A 15,230-nucleotide genomic window follows, 5' to 3' on the forward strand; every position below is an offset into this window, starting at 1 on the left:
ATTATATATATTTTCCTGCAATGCAATCTATACTATTAATAAAAACAATATCCTCAACTTTAACTTCCCGCCCAAAAAATTCTTGTACTATTACGGTTTGTTTAATATTGTAAAACATGGTGACGGTAATAATGTGTTACCGGTATGTATTTGAGTATTATTGAGTGTTATCAAGTATTTGAATACAATATTGAGCGTAGTGCTCAGTGTACAGATGAGTTCAGTGTTGTTTTTGAGGAGCCGTTGAGCATTAATGACTTAAGATGAATGTTGGGTGTCAATGCTGAGGAGTTGAAGCTGGACATCAATGTTGATGCTGAGGAGTTGAACGTTGGACATCAATGCTGAGGACGGTAATAATGTGTTACCGGTATGTATTTGAGTATTATTGAGTGTTATCAAGTATTTGAATACAATATTGAGCGTAGTGCTCAGTGTACAGATGAGTTCAGTGTTGTTTTTGAGGAGCCGTTGAGCATTAATGACTTAAGATGAATGTTGGGTGTCAATGCTGAGGAGTTGAAGCTGGACATCAATGTTGATGCTGAGGAGTTGAACGTTGGACATCAATGCTGAGGACGGTAATAATGTGTTACCGGTATGTATTTGAGTATTATTGAGTGTTATCAAGTATTTGAATACAATATTGAGCGTAGTGCTCAGTGTACAGATGAGTTCAGTGTTGTTTTGTCTAGTAAGAAGTGTCGTCCGAAGTCCCCCCTTCTACAAGTGTTGTGAGCCTTTTTATCTCCTTCATCTCAGTAACGGAGCGTTAATGTCAAGGGCTGAGGAGCCGTTGAGCATTAATGACTTAAGATGAATGTTGGGTGTCAATGCTGAGGAGTTGAAGCTGGACATCAATGTTGATGCTGAGGAGTTGAACGAGTTGAAGCTGGACATCAATGTTGATGCTGAGGAGTTGAACGTTGGACATCAATGCTGAGGAGTTGATGCTGAGGAGTTGAACGTTGGACATCAATGCTGAGGAGCTGAACGTTTGAGGAGCTGAACGTTGGCCATCAATGCTGAGGAGTTGGACCGTTGAGCATTGATGCTGAGGAGTGAGGTGTTGAACGGTTGGTTGAACGTCCGTTGCCTTGCCTCTGGGTCCTGACAACGGTTCCGGGTCGGGTACCCAATTACCCTGTCACATGGTAATGCAATTCCTATTCGTAATACAATTGTAAATTAAAATATAGTAATGCAATTCCTAATAAAATATATTTTTACCTACGTTCCTATTTGTAATACAATTATAGATTAAAATTACTAATCGTAATAATACATTATATATATTTCCCTGCAATTCAATCTATACTATTAATAAAAACAATATCCTCACCTGCAATTCAATCTATACTATTAATAAAAACAATATCCTCAACTTTAACTTAATCTATACTATTAATAAAAACAATATCCTCAACTTTAACTTTCTGCCCAAAAAATTCCTATACTATTAAGGTTTTTTTAATATTGAAAAATATGGTAATGCAATTCCTATTCGTAATACAATTGTAAATCTATACTATTAATAAAAACAATATCCTCAACTTTAACTTTCCGCCAAAAACACTCCTATACTATTAAGGATTGCGTAATATTGTAAAATATGGTAATACAATTCCTATTCGGAATAAATTTGTACATTTAAATATGGTAATACAATTCCTATTCGGAATAAATTTGTACATTTAAATATGGTAATACAATTTTTAATAAAATATATTTTCTTCCCTACGTTCCTATTCGTTATAGAATTCTTGATTAAAATTATTAATCGTAATAATACAGTTCATATATTTTTTTCCCTGCAATGCAATCTATACTATTAATAAAAACAATATCCTTAACTTTAACTTCCTACCCAAAACAATCCTATACTATTAAGGATTGCGTAATATTGTAAAATATGGTAATAAAATATCTATTCGGAATAAATTTGAACATTTAAATATGGTAATACAATTTTTAATAAAATATATTTTTCCCTACGTTGCTATTCGTTATAGAATTCTTGATTAAAATTACTAATCGTAATAATACAGTTCATATATTTTTTCTCTGCAATGTAATCTATACTATTAATAAAAACAATATCCTCAACTTTAACTTCCCGCCCACAACACTTATATACTATTAAGGATTGCGTAATATTGTAAAATATGGTAATACAATTCCTATTCGGAATAAATTTGTACATTTAAATATGGTAATACAATTTTTAATGAATAAATTTGTACATTTAAATATGGTAATACAATTTTTAATAAAATATATTTTACATTTAAATATGGTAATACAATTTTTAATAAAATATATTTTTCCCTACGTTCCTATTCGTTATAGAATTCTTGATTAAAATTATTAACCGTAATAATACGGTTCATATATATTTTTCCCTGCAATGCGATCTATACTATTAATAAAAACAATATCCTTAACTTTAACTTCCCGCCCAAAACACTCCTATACTGTTAAGGTTTGCGTAATATTGTAAAATATGGTAATACAATTCCTATTCGTAATGCAATTGTAAATTAAAATGTAGTAATACAATTCTAACAAAATATATTCTTACCTACGTTTATATACGTTTATATTCGTAATACAATTCTAGATTAAAATTAGTAATCGTATAATACAGTACATATATTTCCCTGTAATGCAATCTATACTATTAATAAAAACAATATCCTCAACTTTAACTTCCCGCCAAAACACTTCTATACTGTTAAGGTTTGCGTAATATTTTAAAATATGGTAAAAAGAAAATCATGTCGAATGGTACGAAAATTTGGCACAACTCAACCCGCAATGCCAACCAATTTTCTAAACGACATTCGTGCCTGCAGGTGTCGGCGCACACGTTGTTCTTTTTATGATTTGGTGATGAACAAGACATAATCTACGTCCACGAACAATAACCAAACAAACAACACAACTATATATGTTTGTGAACATGTTAGCGAACATTATTAAACGAATACTTAACGAACTTGTTTGCAAACATTATTAAACGAACGTAAACAAGCTATACCGAACATTACTAAACGAATACAAACGAGCTTATTCACGATCTCTTAACAAACGAGCTTACCACTGTTTAAACTTTGTTCGTTTAATAACCGAGCTCTAAATTTTGTTTGTTAATGTTCGTTTACCTTAATAAACGAACGCTTACCGAACACTAACACAAGTAGTTTGTCGAAAACTCTGTTCGCTAACACCCCTACACTAGTAGTGCCTCTATCATTCACAAGTTTATTATAAATGTTATAACACCTTTATACGGAGTATTTAATTATTATATAAGTTTAGACCGTGAATCGCACGGGACAATATCTTTTTTTTTTTTAAATACAATTGACTCTATTTCTGTTCATCTATGCTTTATCAACCTGTTGAAGCACAAAGAGTAAATATCGCCCCACTAAGACTCGATCTCATGACGTCCCATATGGCCATATGGGACAATATCTGGTTTGATCATACAACAAAAGATGGAAGGTGATACTGCATAACAAGCTAACAAGTGATTTGAAATCAAATCAAATCCAAGTACACACACATATGCATGCAAGGCTCCATCCTCAGTTCCAGCTGTCATTTGTGAGCTTCTTTTTTATTTTTTATTTTTATCCCAAGTTTCATATACAAGGACAGATGGAAGGCTGACAAGAGATACTGCATTGATATGATATCTCAACAGAAGAAGCTAATCAGTGAAAATTGAAATCAAAACAAATCGGAAGCAGAAGAAAAAGTACACACACACACACATATATATATATAGGGTAGAGTTCAGGTGTGGCCTGGTCATTAGGTGTGGTCGTGTGGCCTATTTTCAGCCATTAGATCATATCAACTCATCAAATCAACGCGCAATATATGTATGTTACAGAACACACCATTCTACGTACTAAAACGCACCAGAGGACCGATAAAACACACCATTCCGCACAATATACACAAATGCGTCTATTCACTTAAAATTCATCAATATACTTAATAAAACACATCATTCTACATATTAAAATGTACCACAGCATGCCTCATGTCAGATTATAAGCATACACTATTTGCACATATTAATTTACACATATTAGAAAACATGTGCTAAAATATGCACCGTTATACGTATTAAAATGACCACACTTATTAGAAACACATGTGTTAAAATACACACCATTCAATGTATTAAAATGCACTAGACGACGTATTAAAACACACCATTCCACAACACAGTTACACATCATTCTACGTATGAATATGCACCAACGGATAGATTAAAACACACCATTCTACAACACAGTTAATGCACCAACATACATAATAAAACGCACCACAGCATGTATTAAAACGCACCACACTATGTATTAAAACACACAATTCCACAACACAGTTACACATCATTCTACGTATGAAAATGCACCAACGGATAGATTAAAACACACCATTCTACAACACAGTTAATGCACCAACATACGTAATAAAACGCACCACAGCATGTATTAAAACGCACCACACTATGTACTAAAATGCACCATTCCAATCTTGTAATATAAATACTAAAATTACCATAATAACCCCACTTTAACATACGCGAATTTCAGTAAGATTAATGAAATTAGACGGTGCTGATTAGGCCACACGACCGCATCTAAACTACAGTCCGCATATGAGCCAACTTCTATATATATATATATATATATATATATATATATGATCATGTTCAAGTGTGGCCGTGCTCTCCCGTGTGGTTCACACCACTCAATGTTACGAAATACACCACTCAATGTTAAGAAACACACCACACAAATATGCACTGTGGTGTGTTTCTTAATATTGTGGTGTGTTTCATTATGTTTCATTGTGGTGTGTTTCTTAACATTGAGTGGTGTATTTCGTAACATTGAGTGGTGTGTAACCGCACGGCTGCACGGGAGAGCACGGCCGCATTTGAACCAAAATCTATATATATATATATATATATATATATATATATATATATGCATACAAGGCTCCTCAGCTCAGTTCCCAGCTGTCATCTGTGAGCTTCTTTTTTATTTTTTATTTTTATCCCAAGTTTCATATGCTATACAAGGAAAGATGGAAGGCTGACAAGCAATACTGCATTGATATCTCAACAAAAGAAACTAACAAGTGATTTGATTTTACTGAATTACTAACTACGGAGTATTGTTTGATTTTTATTTATTTTTTGAATCAAACACTCCCTCACTGAATTTGGTTTACCTTTCATTGAATTCTCAATTCCCAGCTAGCTAGGTTGAGGTTGATAACAAGTAAATTTTTTTCCCAGAACAGCTAGATAGGATAGCTAGCTGGCTCTTCTTTCTATTTTAATGATATGATCTGCCTTTTGCCAGCTTCCTTGTTTCATATACAAGTTAGAAAATTAAAGATGCATGTGAATAGAAAATCCGATCCTGATACAAATCTTTCCATTATATTCATATCTGATCTTTTTTAACTACCCCAATCCTCATCAGTGCATGCATTGATGACATCTTTAGCAGCAACTCCATCAACTTTAACTCACTCGGCGCATGCAGCTCTGCCATCTCGATTATATTCGATCTATATAATAAAAAAGAAAAAAAAAACCAGCGTGATCATTTACAGGGCGTTTGGTTAGGAGGAGGGAATTAGGGTGGAAAAGAATTGTAATTTGGTGAAATTGCAATTCAATGAATAAAGTAGGAATTGAAATTAGGGTGTTTGGTATGTAGAAATAGGAGTACAAGGAATTGAAATGTAAGAAGTGACAAAATGACTAAAATACCCTTATATTGTGATAGATGTTGTAGTAGTAGTAGTAGTAGTAATAATAATAATAATAATAATAATAATAATAATAACTCTTTCAAAATAATAATAATAATAATAATAATAAAATTCTTTCAAATAATAATAATAATAATAATTCATTCAAAAATAATAATAATAATAATAACTCTTTCAAAATAATAATAATTTTTTTAAAATAATAATAATAATAATTATTATTATTATTATTATTATTATTATTATTATTATTTCAAATTAAAAAAAAAAAAAGAAGACAAAGGATATGGGAGGAGGGGCAAAATTGTCTTTACACCAACAAATTGCCCCTCCTTTCCACCGAATTGCAATTCATGGGGGGTACCCAATGAATTGCAATTCCCTCCAACCAAACACTGTAGTTTGGGAATTCACTGAATTGTAATTCAATAAATTGCAATTCTCCCAAACTACATCCAACCAAACAAGCCATATAGGGTGTGTTTGATCGTTCAAATATTAGATTTTTTTTTTGGCGAATGTTCAAGTATTAGAATTGGAATAAGAATGAGAATTAAATTTTTCAAAAAAAAAAAAGAAAGAATGAGAATTAAATAATTCGTAATGGTACCGTAATGCATTTGAGCAGAAGGGTCACTTTAGTTCCTAATAAATAAAAATTGGATTCAAAATAAATAAACAAATAAGTAATTAATATTAAAATTTCATTTTTAATACATGTTCAATGATCTTTTTTGTTTTTTTTTGTCCCTCGTTATATATACTAGTTTTATACGCGCATTGCGCGTATGAGTTAATGCCCAATGTTTATATTTAAATAAATATTTGAAAGTATATCAATGCAAGATTATATAGGAGAAGTTTATACATGAGTAATTGAATGTCGAATTTTTTTATTTAAATATATATCTAACTCAAAGTGTATGAATCCAAGATAATATAGAAAATTCATTATAATTATTACTAAAATAAATGTTTGCAACCTTGTAAAATCGATAGTCTAAATATGTGGTCTAAAAATGATAGTCTAAATAAATACTACTTTTCATTTGAATTTTTCTAAGTGTTCTTAATTCTCTTTTGTCATTGTCTTCATCTTTACTATTTGTTCTATTCCTTTTTGTTGGTAGTGTTTTATTTGCAATTCGGTTATTGTTGGTAGCATAGATGACAACGTCATGCAATGAGATTATTATATAGAAGCTATGGACTTTCCTTTAGGTGTTCTGCTTGGGGTTCATTTGGTTCAACCATTTTTTTTGAATAAGTTATTATGGATAAAGAAATCCCTACTTTAAGAAAAAAGATTAAATAAATTAATAAAAATTTGAAATTTTAAAATATTATGTATTCCAAAGATATTAAAAGGTAGTTTATCGCTTCAATTTGTTGGGTAATGGGTTATTTGAGTACTTTCATTGTCAACAAATCCCACAATTAGTAATTAATATAATTGGTTTCAAACTATTCTTTTTATTTTTTTTTTTATTTTTTCATGGTATTAAATAAATATATATGTATCATTTTTTGGTGTAACTACTAATTTATTTAATTCAATAAGAGTAAAGTAGAGTGATTCCACTTCAATTTGTTGGGTTATTATTTGAGTACTCTCTTTGTCAACTAATCCCCAAGTAGTTAATATAATTAGCTTCTAATTATTTTAAAATTTTTTTTCATAGTATTAATAAAATACTTGGTAAATAAATATATAACATTATTTTGTACTATAACTTTGATATTTAATTACAAGATATTGTAAAAATAAGATAATGGACAATGTAATGAATATCAATTGATAAATTTGAATGTAAAGAATCTTTGCATGAGAGAAAATAAATAAAATATAACTAATGAAATTATTTCTCTTATTTAATTTAATTTTTAGATAATGAATAATTTTTTCAAATAAAGGTATTGTAGACACATAATTCTAAATTAAAGAAATACATATGTATCATTTTTTATTGTAGATACTAATTTATTTAATTTAGAGTAAATACCCAAAATGGTCCCTCGACTATAGCATAATTCACAAATTGGTCATCGACTATTGATTGAGCCCAATTAAACCCTCAACTATTCAATTTTTACCTAATTTAGTCTTCCGTCAATTCATCCGTNTACCTAATTTAGTCTTCCGTCAATTCATCCGTCTAAAACCTGTTAACTCTAAGGTCATATCCGTAATTTCATTGACATTAAGACCTGATACGTCATCTTTCTATTGTCTATTATCTCCCTTTGCATTTTTGACTCCATCGCCGCCAGGGAGAACAGTGATCGCCTGGTCAGCTAAGGTAGCCATCGCCGCCGCTAGAGAGAACCATGGTTGTGGAAAACAGAGCTCAGATCGATGCCAATATTTCCCAGAATGTGATCCTCGGCACTGAGAAAAACGACGAGTTTTACTCCCACTGCAAGTCCCTCACTAAGCTAAGGTCCAATCTGCGATTAAATCTATTGTCGCGGTGCCTTATCGTCAAGGAGGCACGCTATCCGTTTGCGGCTCCCATTACTTCACCTTCCCGTTCATCGTCGACTACACGCTGTCGTACGCCAAGGTAAGAAACTTCGCTAAATTATGCCTAGGAATCTGCACATACTTTTCGCCATACCCGACTACATTCCGAATCTGAAACCCCTAAAATCCCCTAACGGAAACATCGGGTTGACGGGATGATAAGTGTGATCGCTGACAAGATTGTTGAGCTCTCGACGAACCCGCTAGTGAACGCGTGGTATGCTGGCCAGGACCCGAGCTTCCCCGTTGAAATCGCCAATCTCTGCGAGGGTATTTACTACACCTGCGGTGGGGGTGTGTTATACACCGGCCAAATGCAGGGTCACGGGGAGGTTCTTGGTGCACTGGGAGGCCAAATGCAGGGTCACGGGGAGGTTCTTGGTGCACTGGGAGGGTGGGAGGAGGGTCACGGGGAGGTTCTTGGTGCACTGGGAGGGTGGGAGGTGAAGTATGAGAGGACGCTTGGTGCACTGGGAGGGTGGGAGGTGAAGTATGAGAGGACGAAGGCAATGGTGAAGAAGATAAGAGGAGCAGCGAAGCAGTCGGAGTGGGAGAACAGTGAGGCAGTGGGTGATTTTGGAGGTTGACATGGTGAAATTACGCATATGACCTTAGAGTTAACATGTTTTAGACTGATGAATTGACGGAGGACTAAATTAGGTAAAAATTGAATAGTTGAGGATTTAATTGAGCTCAATCAATAGTCGAGGACCAATTTGTGAATTATGCTATAGTCGAGGGACCATTTTGGGTATTTACTCTTTAATTTAATAAGAGTAAATAGAGTGAGAAACTTAATTATGTCAAATTTGATTAAGATGAGGTTCGAACCTAAGATCTTTCTTATAGAAATTAATTGGTAAGTTAAAAGTTAATGGAATATTAACGGAGAAGAGAATATTTAACGGAAAACTTAACGGATAATCATAAAAGTAAGGTTAAATTCGGTAATCACTATTAATAATATTAATCTGAATTATCTTAACCATCTATTTGATTAAATAATTCATCTGAATCATCCATTTGATTAAATAATTTGACCGCCATTTTTTCTACCCATTTTAGGCTTAACTCTCTTTGACTCTTATTAGTATAGTAGATATAGGGTCAGGTTCAGGTACGGCCGTGCTCTCCCGTGCAGCCGTGCGGTTCACACCACTCAATGTTACGAAATACACCACTCAATGTTAATAAACACACCACACACATATGCACTGTGGTGTGTTTCTTAACATTGTGGTGTGTTTCATTGTGGTGTGTTTCTCTTAGATTCAAATCTCAGTGTGGGGGCATTCACTCTTCTTCTTTTTCTTTTTTTTTTTAGTACTATTGAGTATTAACTGTGTTGTAGTACTAAAAAAAAAAATTCTTTCACTTGGAATCTCAAGATTAATCCTTTTGAAAACCTAAAAGCACTGGATAGCCTAAGCATAGAGAATACTTGTGGCTCCAATTAAGAATTCCAAAGAAAAAGAAAAAAAGAAGTTCACTCAAATAAATAATAGCCACAAAAAAATTTGAATGCCCAATCCTTTATGGGATCTTACAATATTTTATGATAGATAGAGTTAGAGAAAAGGTTAATCTATTAATAAGCTACAAGAGATTGCAATCTCCATTGTTGCTTGGTTGCTCCACTAGTAAAGATAAATTTAAGTGAGATGTGTCAACTCATTGTGAGAAAAACACAAATGGCCATTAGCAAATCCACGTGGCACAATCAATTTAATAGTTGCAAGATTAGGCAGCCGTTGATTTCGTTTTTCCTATAGCACATGTAAATGTTTTTCCTATAGCACATGTAAATGTTCATGATATATATATACACACACTATTAATAACCAAAGAAAGTTAGGCCTATAATCTACTATACTATTAAGCAGTAGTTGTACCGTGGACCACGGTCCACAATGCATTGTGGACGGCGGTCACTGATACTACAGTTTATCTCAAAAGATACTGCTTTACATTTGTTTTTATATTATCGAATGAAACTGTAGTTATATCGAAATGTAACTGTAGTTGTGCTGAAATATAACTGCAGTGTATATGAACTGATACTGAATAACAGTTTTACATTTGTGTTTTATATTATCGAATGAAACTGTAATTATATCGAAATGTAACTGTAGTTGCGTTGAAATGTAACTGCAGTGTATATGAACTGATACTGAATAACAGTTTCACATTTGTGTTTTTATATTATCGAATGAAACTGTAGTTATATCAAAATATAACTAAATTTGTGTTGAAATGTAACTGTAGTTGTGTTGAAATGTAACTGCAATGTATATGAACTGAAAGTGAATGGCGCGAAACGGACGTCGTTTCATCTGTCTGTTTTCATTAATCAAAACGACGTCGTTTTGATGCGCTGTCCATGATATAATCCAAAGAAATTTAGGCCTATAATGAGTAGAAAAAATGACGGTCAAATTATTAAATTAAATGGATGGTTCAAATTGGTTAGATTTATATTTTCTTTGAGATTTCCTAATTTATCCGTAATTATATGATTGTCCGTTAAGTTTTCCGTTAAATATTATCTTTTCCGTTAATATTCCGTTAAAACTTTTAACTTACCCATTAATTTCTATAAGTGAGGTCTTAGGTTCGAACCTCACCCCAATCAAAGTTGGCATAATTGTTGAACATATACTACGAATATGTTAAAGTATATTATTCAAAAGTAAGGGTGCGTTTGGTTCACACATGGGAATCGGAATCGGAATGGGTATCAAATACTTGGTAATGGTAATGGGTTTTGGTGAAAGTATTTAACATGTTTGGTAGTTTGGTGGAATGGGAATGATTATTAATAGTTGAGAAAGAAAGGAGGAAGGGAGATGAAACCCTTATTTAATAAGGGTATGGGTTTTGTCATTAATGGGGTATTCCAAACCCATAGTAGCATTCACAAAACCTATCAACCAAATACAAGCAATCACTTTCATACCCATTCCTTATGCCTAAACCCACCAACCAAACACACCCTAAGTAAGTCACTCTATTACTATTATTAAATTAAATAAATTAGTAATTTGAACAAAAAAATAATACATATGCATTTCTTTAATTTATAATTCGATGTGAACAATGTCTTTAGTCAAAAAAAATATTCATTTTCAAAATTTTAGAAAGAGATATAATTTCATTAGTTATATTGTCTATATTTTCTACAATACAAAGATTCTTTACCTTCAAATTTATTAATTAATTATATTCACTACATTGTTCATTGTTTTTTTTACACTATACTAAAAAATAATGTTATATATTTATTTACCAAGTATTCCGTATTATGTATGTTAATAACATGGAAAAAAATTTAAAAGAAAAAATAGTTTGAAGCCAATCATATTAACCACTTATGGAGGATTTGTTGACAAAGAAAACATTTAAATAACCTAATAAATTGATTTAAAACTCATTATTAAATATGTCAATGTAGGGCAGACACATTTGATGCATTGAAAAGATGCTGAGACTACAATATTGTTGGAACCAATCTTTCAAATTTAGAAAAAGAAGAAATTTGAAAAATAGCTACCGTTGCAACATTCATTAATATTGTATGTAAAATACTTATTGTGCATTTTTTAAATATATTAGAACTAATATAAATTTACAATTCATTTCATTTTCTATAATCAACTTGTTTGGTTTAAAGACAAAATCAACATCGATCTTGACAACAAAAATAATTAGTATATAGGATGTAGTCATTATTTAAAAATGTTTATACTACCATTTTTAGACTAAGTATTTAGATTAGCGTTTTTACAAAATTGTATTTACACAGGATTGTATTTGGAGAAGGAATCAGATGAGGATAGTTTGCATGAAAGAAGGATAGTTTACACAGGAGGGGACGAACACCCCATTGATGCAACAAAATGTGTAATGAACATATCACCGGGAAAAACAAAGGAATTTACCCCGCCATGTGACAAGGCCATCAAGCCTTACCTTGGACAACGTTTTAATTTGAAACAGTAAAACAAGGAGTTGATTTTTATAAACACTAGGCAGCACTAGTGGGATTCGATGTTAGATGTAGCACTATGAGGAAAAATAGGGACGAAGACGTTGGAGTGAAGTATTTGCTAGGTACCCGAGACGGGCACACAATAAAGCATATGAAGGGAACAATAGCACAAATGAGGAAGCAAACACCCAAACATAGAAGTGCCGACGAGTATCAAACATGGTGGGATGTAAGGCAATGTTAGTACTAAAACGACACAAACATGGGTGGTTTGAGGTGAACATATTAGAAGAGAGACATAATCATTGCTTATGCTCAAACGTGGCAAGGCCATTCCTAAAGATAAACGAAAAGCTGGACATTGGACATCAAGCATTTATGACAAATGATCTATCCTAAAGGTCCTCATTAAAATATGTGTCCTCATTTGAACATATATATATAATTTATATAGCTATAAAAATTAGGGCAAAAACTATAATATAATATTTGTCGTGCCATTCGCACAAAAATTATCGTCATTTTTTTCCTTTAAATGAATTACATTTTTATGCTTGACAATTTTCAATGTAATAAATTGATAGATTATTAACTTGTAATTACTCACTTTAAATGAATTAAAAAATATTTAAGAAATTTAAATTGAAAATTTACATTATTTATATTTTTTGAGAAAATCAAGATCAAATAAAGACAAACAAAATAAGAACACAAGATTTACGTGATTCGGTCTACATTTACACTAGCGAAGTAGTTCTTTTATTAATTGAGATGATAATACATTTAGGGTTACAAACATCAAATATATGTAACCATAACATATAGGTACATTTACAAAATTACTTTTGTACTGTGTATAGCGGGCGCTTTCCCACACTCCCAATCCACTATACTCAATAAATCCAGTTCGGTGTGAACCTTAGAGACAAGTGTTATTATTCCACTTTAACGCATATATAGCATGTCATCTCCCAGTAACATATGGGATAAACACAAGAATATATATAATTTTATTACTAGGTTATAGTTGGATCCAAAACATAGCTAGGATAGTCCCACATCCCCACCAAGTTGTCATCATGATACCATCCAACCACTAGAATAACAGCAGAATTCCATATCCGTAGCCGTGCTGTTCTGTCTTCTTTCCATTTTTAATTTGATTTTTTCTTTGAAGAAATTTTCATGAAAGCAACATATATATATATGAATGATATGCCATAATTGTGGCAAATTGAAAGCGCCATCTCTTATGTTTTAATGGCTGACTCAAAGATACGCTGCTGCTCAATTTCACCCCACATCTTTTGTATTTATCTTAATAAAGTTTGTTTGTCGGGTCTCCTTTACATTAATTTTTTCAAAGCATACATAATTTCTTTCAGGTTCAAAAAACTTTCTCCCGGCCTGTTACTCCATTGTGCGGGTTTATATTTGATGACAAATTATACTATGAATCAGAGTTCACATTACATTGTAAATCATGACCCAAAATGACATTTAAATTATGTGTCTGCATTTAACATACATTATGTATGTTAATTATACACGCACATAATATGTTAACGATATGCAAGTATGTAATTAACATATTATGTAACTTCAATTTATTTATAAGCATATAATTTATTAACTGCAGAAACATCCTAAAGGTTAGTATTCGCATTCTCGAAGGCCTACAAGGTTTGGCAGAACATCAGAACGAAGTAATTATATGTTTGGGAAAAGCTAAAGATTAAAAGAAAAAGCAAAAAACGAGATCTAAGGCTTTTTTATTATGCTCTTTTTAGTTTAGAGATGAGCCAATGACAATCAACACGAATCATGGTCCGAGTCGGATGGCATATGTTTTTGTTGTTGGGTGCGTCCCTACCTCGCCGGCCTATTCACTCTTCAGGCTTCAATTCATTAATCATTAGTCATTCTACAAGCCACTCCGTACGTCTCTTATTTACGTGTCTAATTCAAATAACAAAAATTGGTGTAACCTTATTTACGTGTCTAATTCAAATAACAAAAATTGGTGTAACTTATTTACAATTTATTTTTACTCCAATTTGTAAGTGAATAAAATTTATATATTTGAAAGTCATACATGTTAAAACTTAAAAGAGACTTGGGTCGTCAAGACTTCTCCGAGTAAAAAAGCAAACTCTGTTGTCACGACTAGGGTCAAATCAAAATTAGATCCACAGTACGTGGTGGGATACTGTATACTTTAAGCAAGAAAAAAATAGTTGTACTAAAATATAAAAAATTATAAATATTTTAAAAAATGATTAAAGAACAATAAAATATGTGAAATGAGACAATTAGACAAAGATAATATATTTTATCATTCAAATCATGAGGCTTTTAACCTAATGTTATGAGACAAGTTCCATAACCTTGCCTGTGTTTAACTTTTTTTTTTTTTTCTTCCTTTCTTTTTAGTCCAAGAAATAAGTATACTATAGATAGCAATTGCAACTTATTATAATGTCAACTAGTTAATGGATATTTCTAATATAACCAACGAATATGCTCACTAGAACAAATAAATAAAATATTACCCAATGTAAATAATATGACATAGGTCTTTTCTAGTTTAATCAAGATCTCAAGTTTGAGCCCTAAGAACTAGTGTAGTTATTTTAAAATTCATAAGAGAGTGATTTGCCATTCTTAAAGTCTTGCTTATAAAAAGGCAAAATTCTTTTGCTCGCAGAGTCGCAAGGCCCAACATGATATATAGTGATAGGTAAATCACTGTGAGTTATGTTACATTTAGTTACACTTTATTATTTGTTATTATATGTTATGTTATTAGTGGCTGTAGCTTAATCTAATAGTCTAGCCTACAGTATAGGAGAGTCATCAGTAGCTTGTACTATAAGGACTCTCTCTCTCTTGTAATCGTTGGACAAT

The 15,230-nt window shown here is 32.0% G+C and overlaps 1 pseudogene; it reads left to right on the plus strand.

The window, feature by feature from the left end:
- The first annotated feature begins 8,139 nt into the window (after positions 1-8,139).
- Positions 8,140-8,922, plus strand: LOC116001485 (annotated as a pseudogene).
- Positions 8,923-15,230: the final 6,308 nt, after the last annotated feature.

Source organism: Ipomoea triloba, chromosome 13 (genome assembly GCF_003576645.1).
Source record: "Ipomoea triloba cultivar NCNSP0323 chromosome 13, ASM357664v1".
Classification (NCBI taxonomy): Eukaryota; Viridiplantae; Streptophyta; class Magnoliopsida; order Solanales; family Convolvulaceae; genus Ipomoea; species Ipomoea triloba.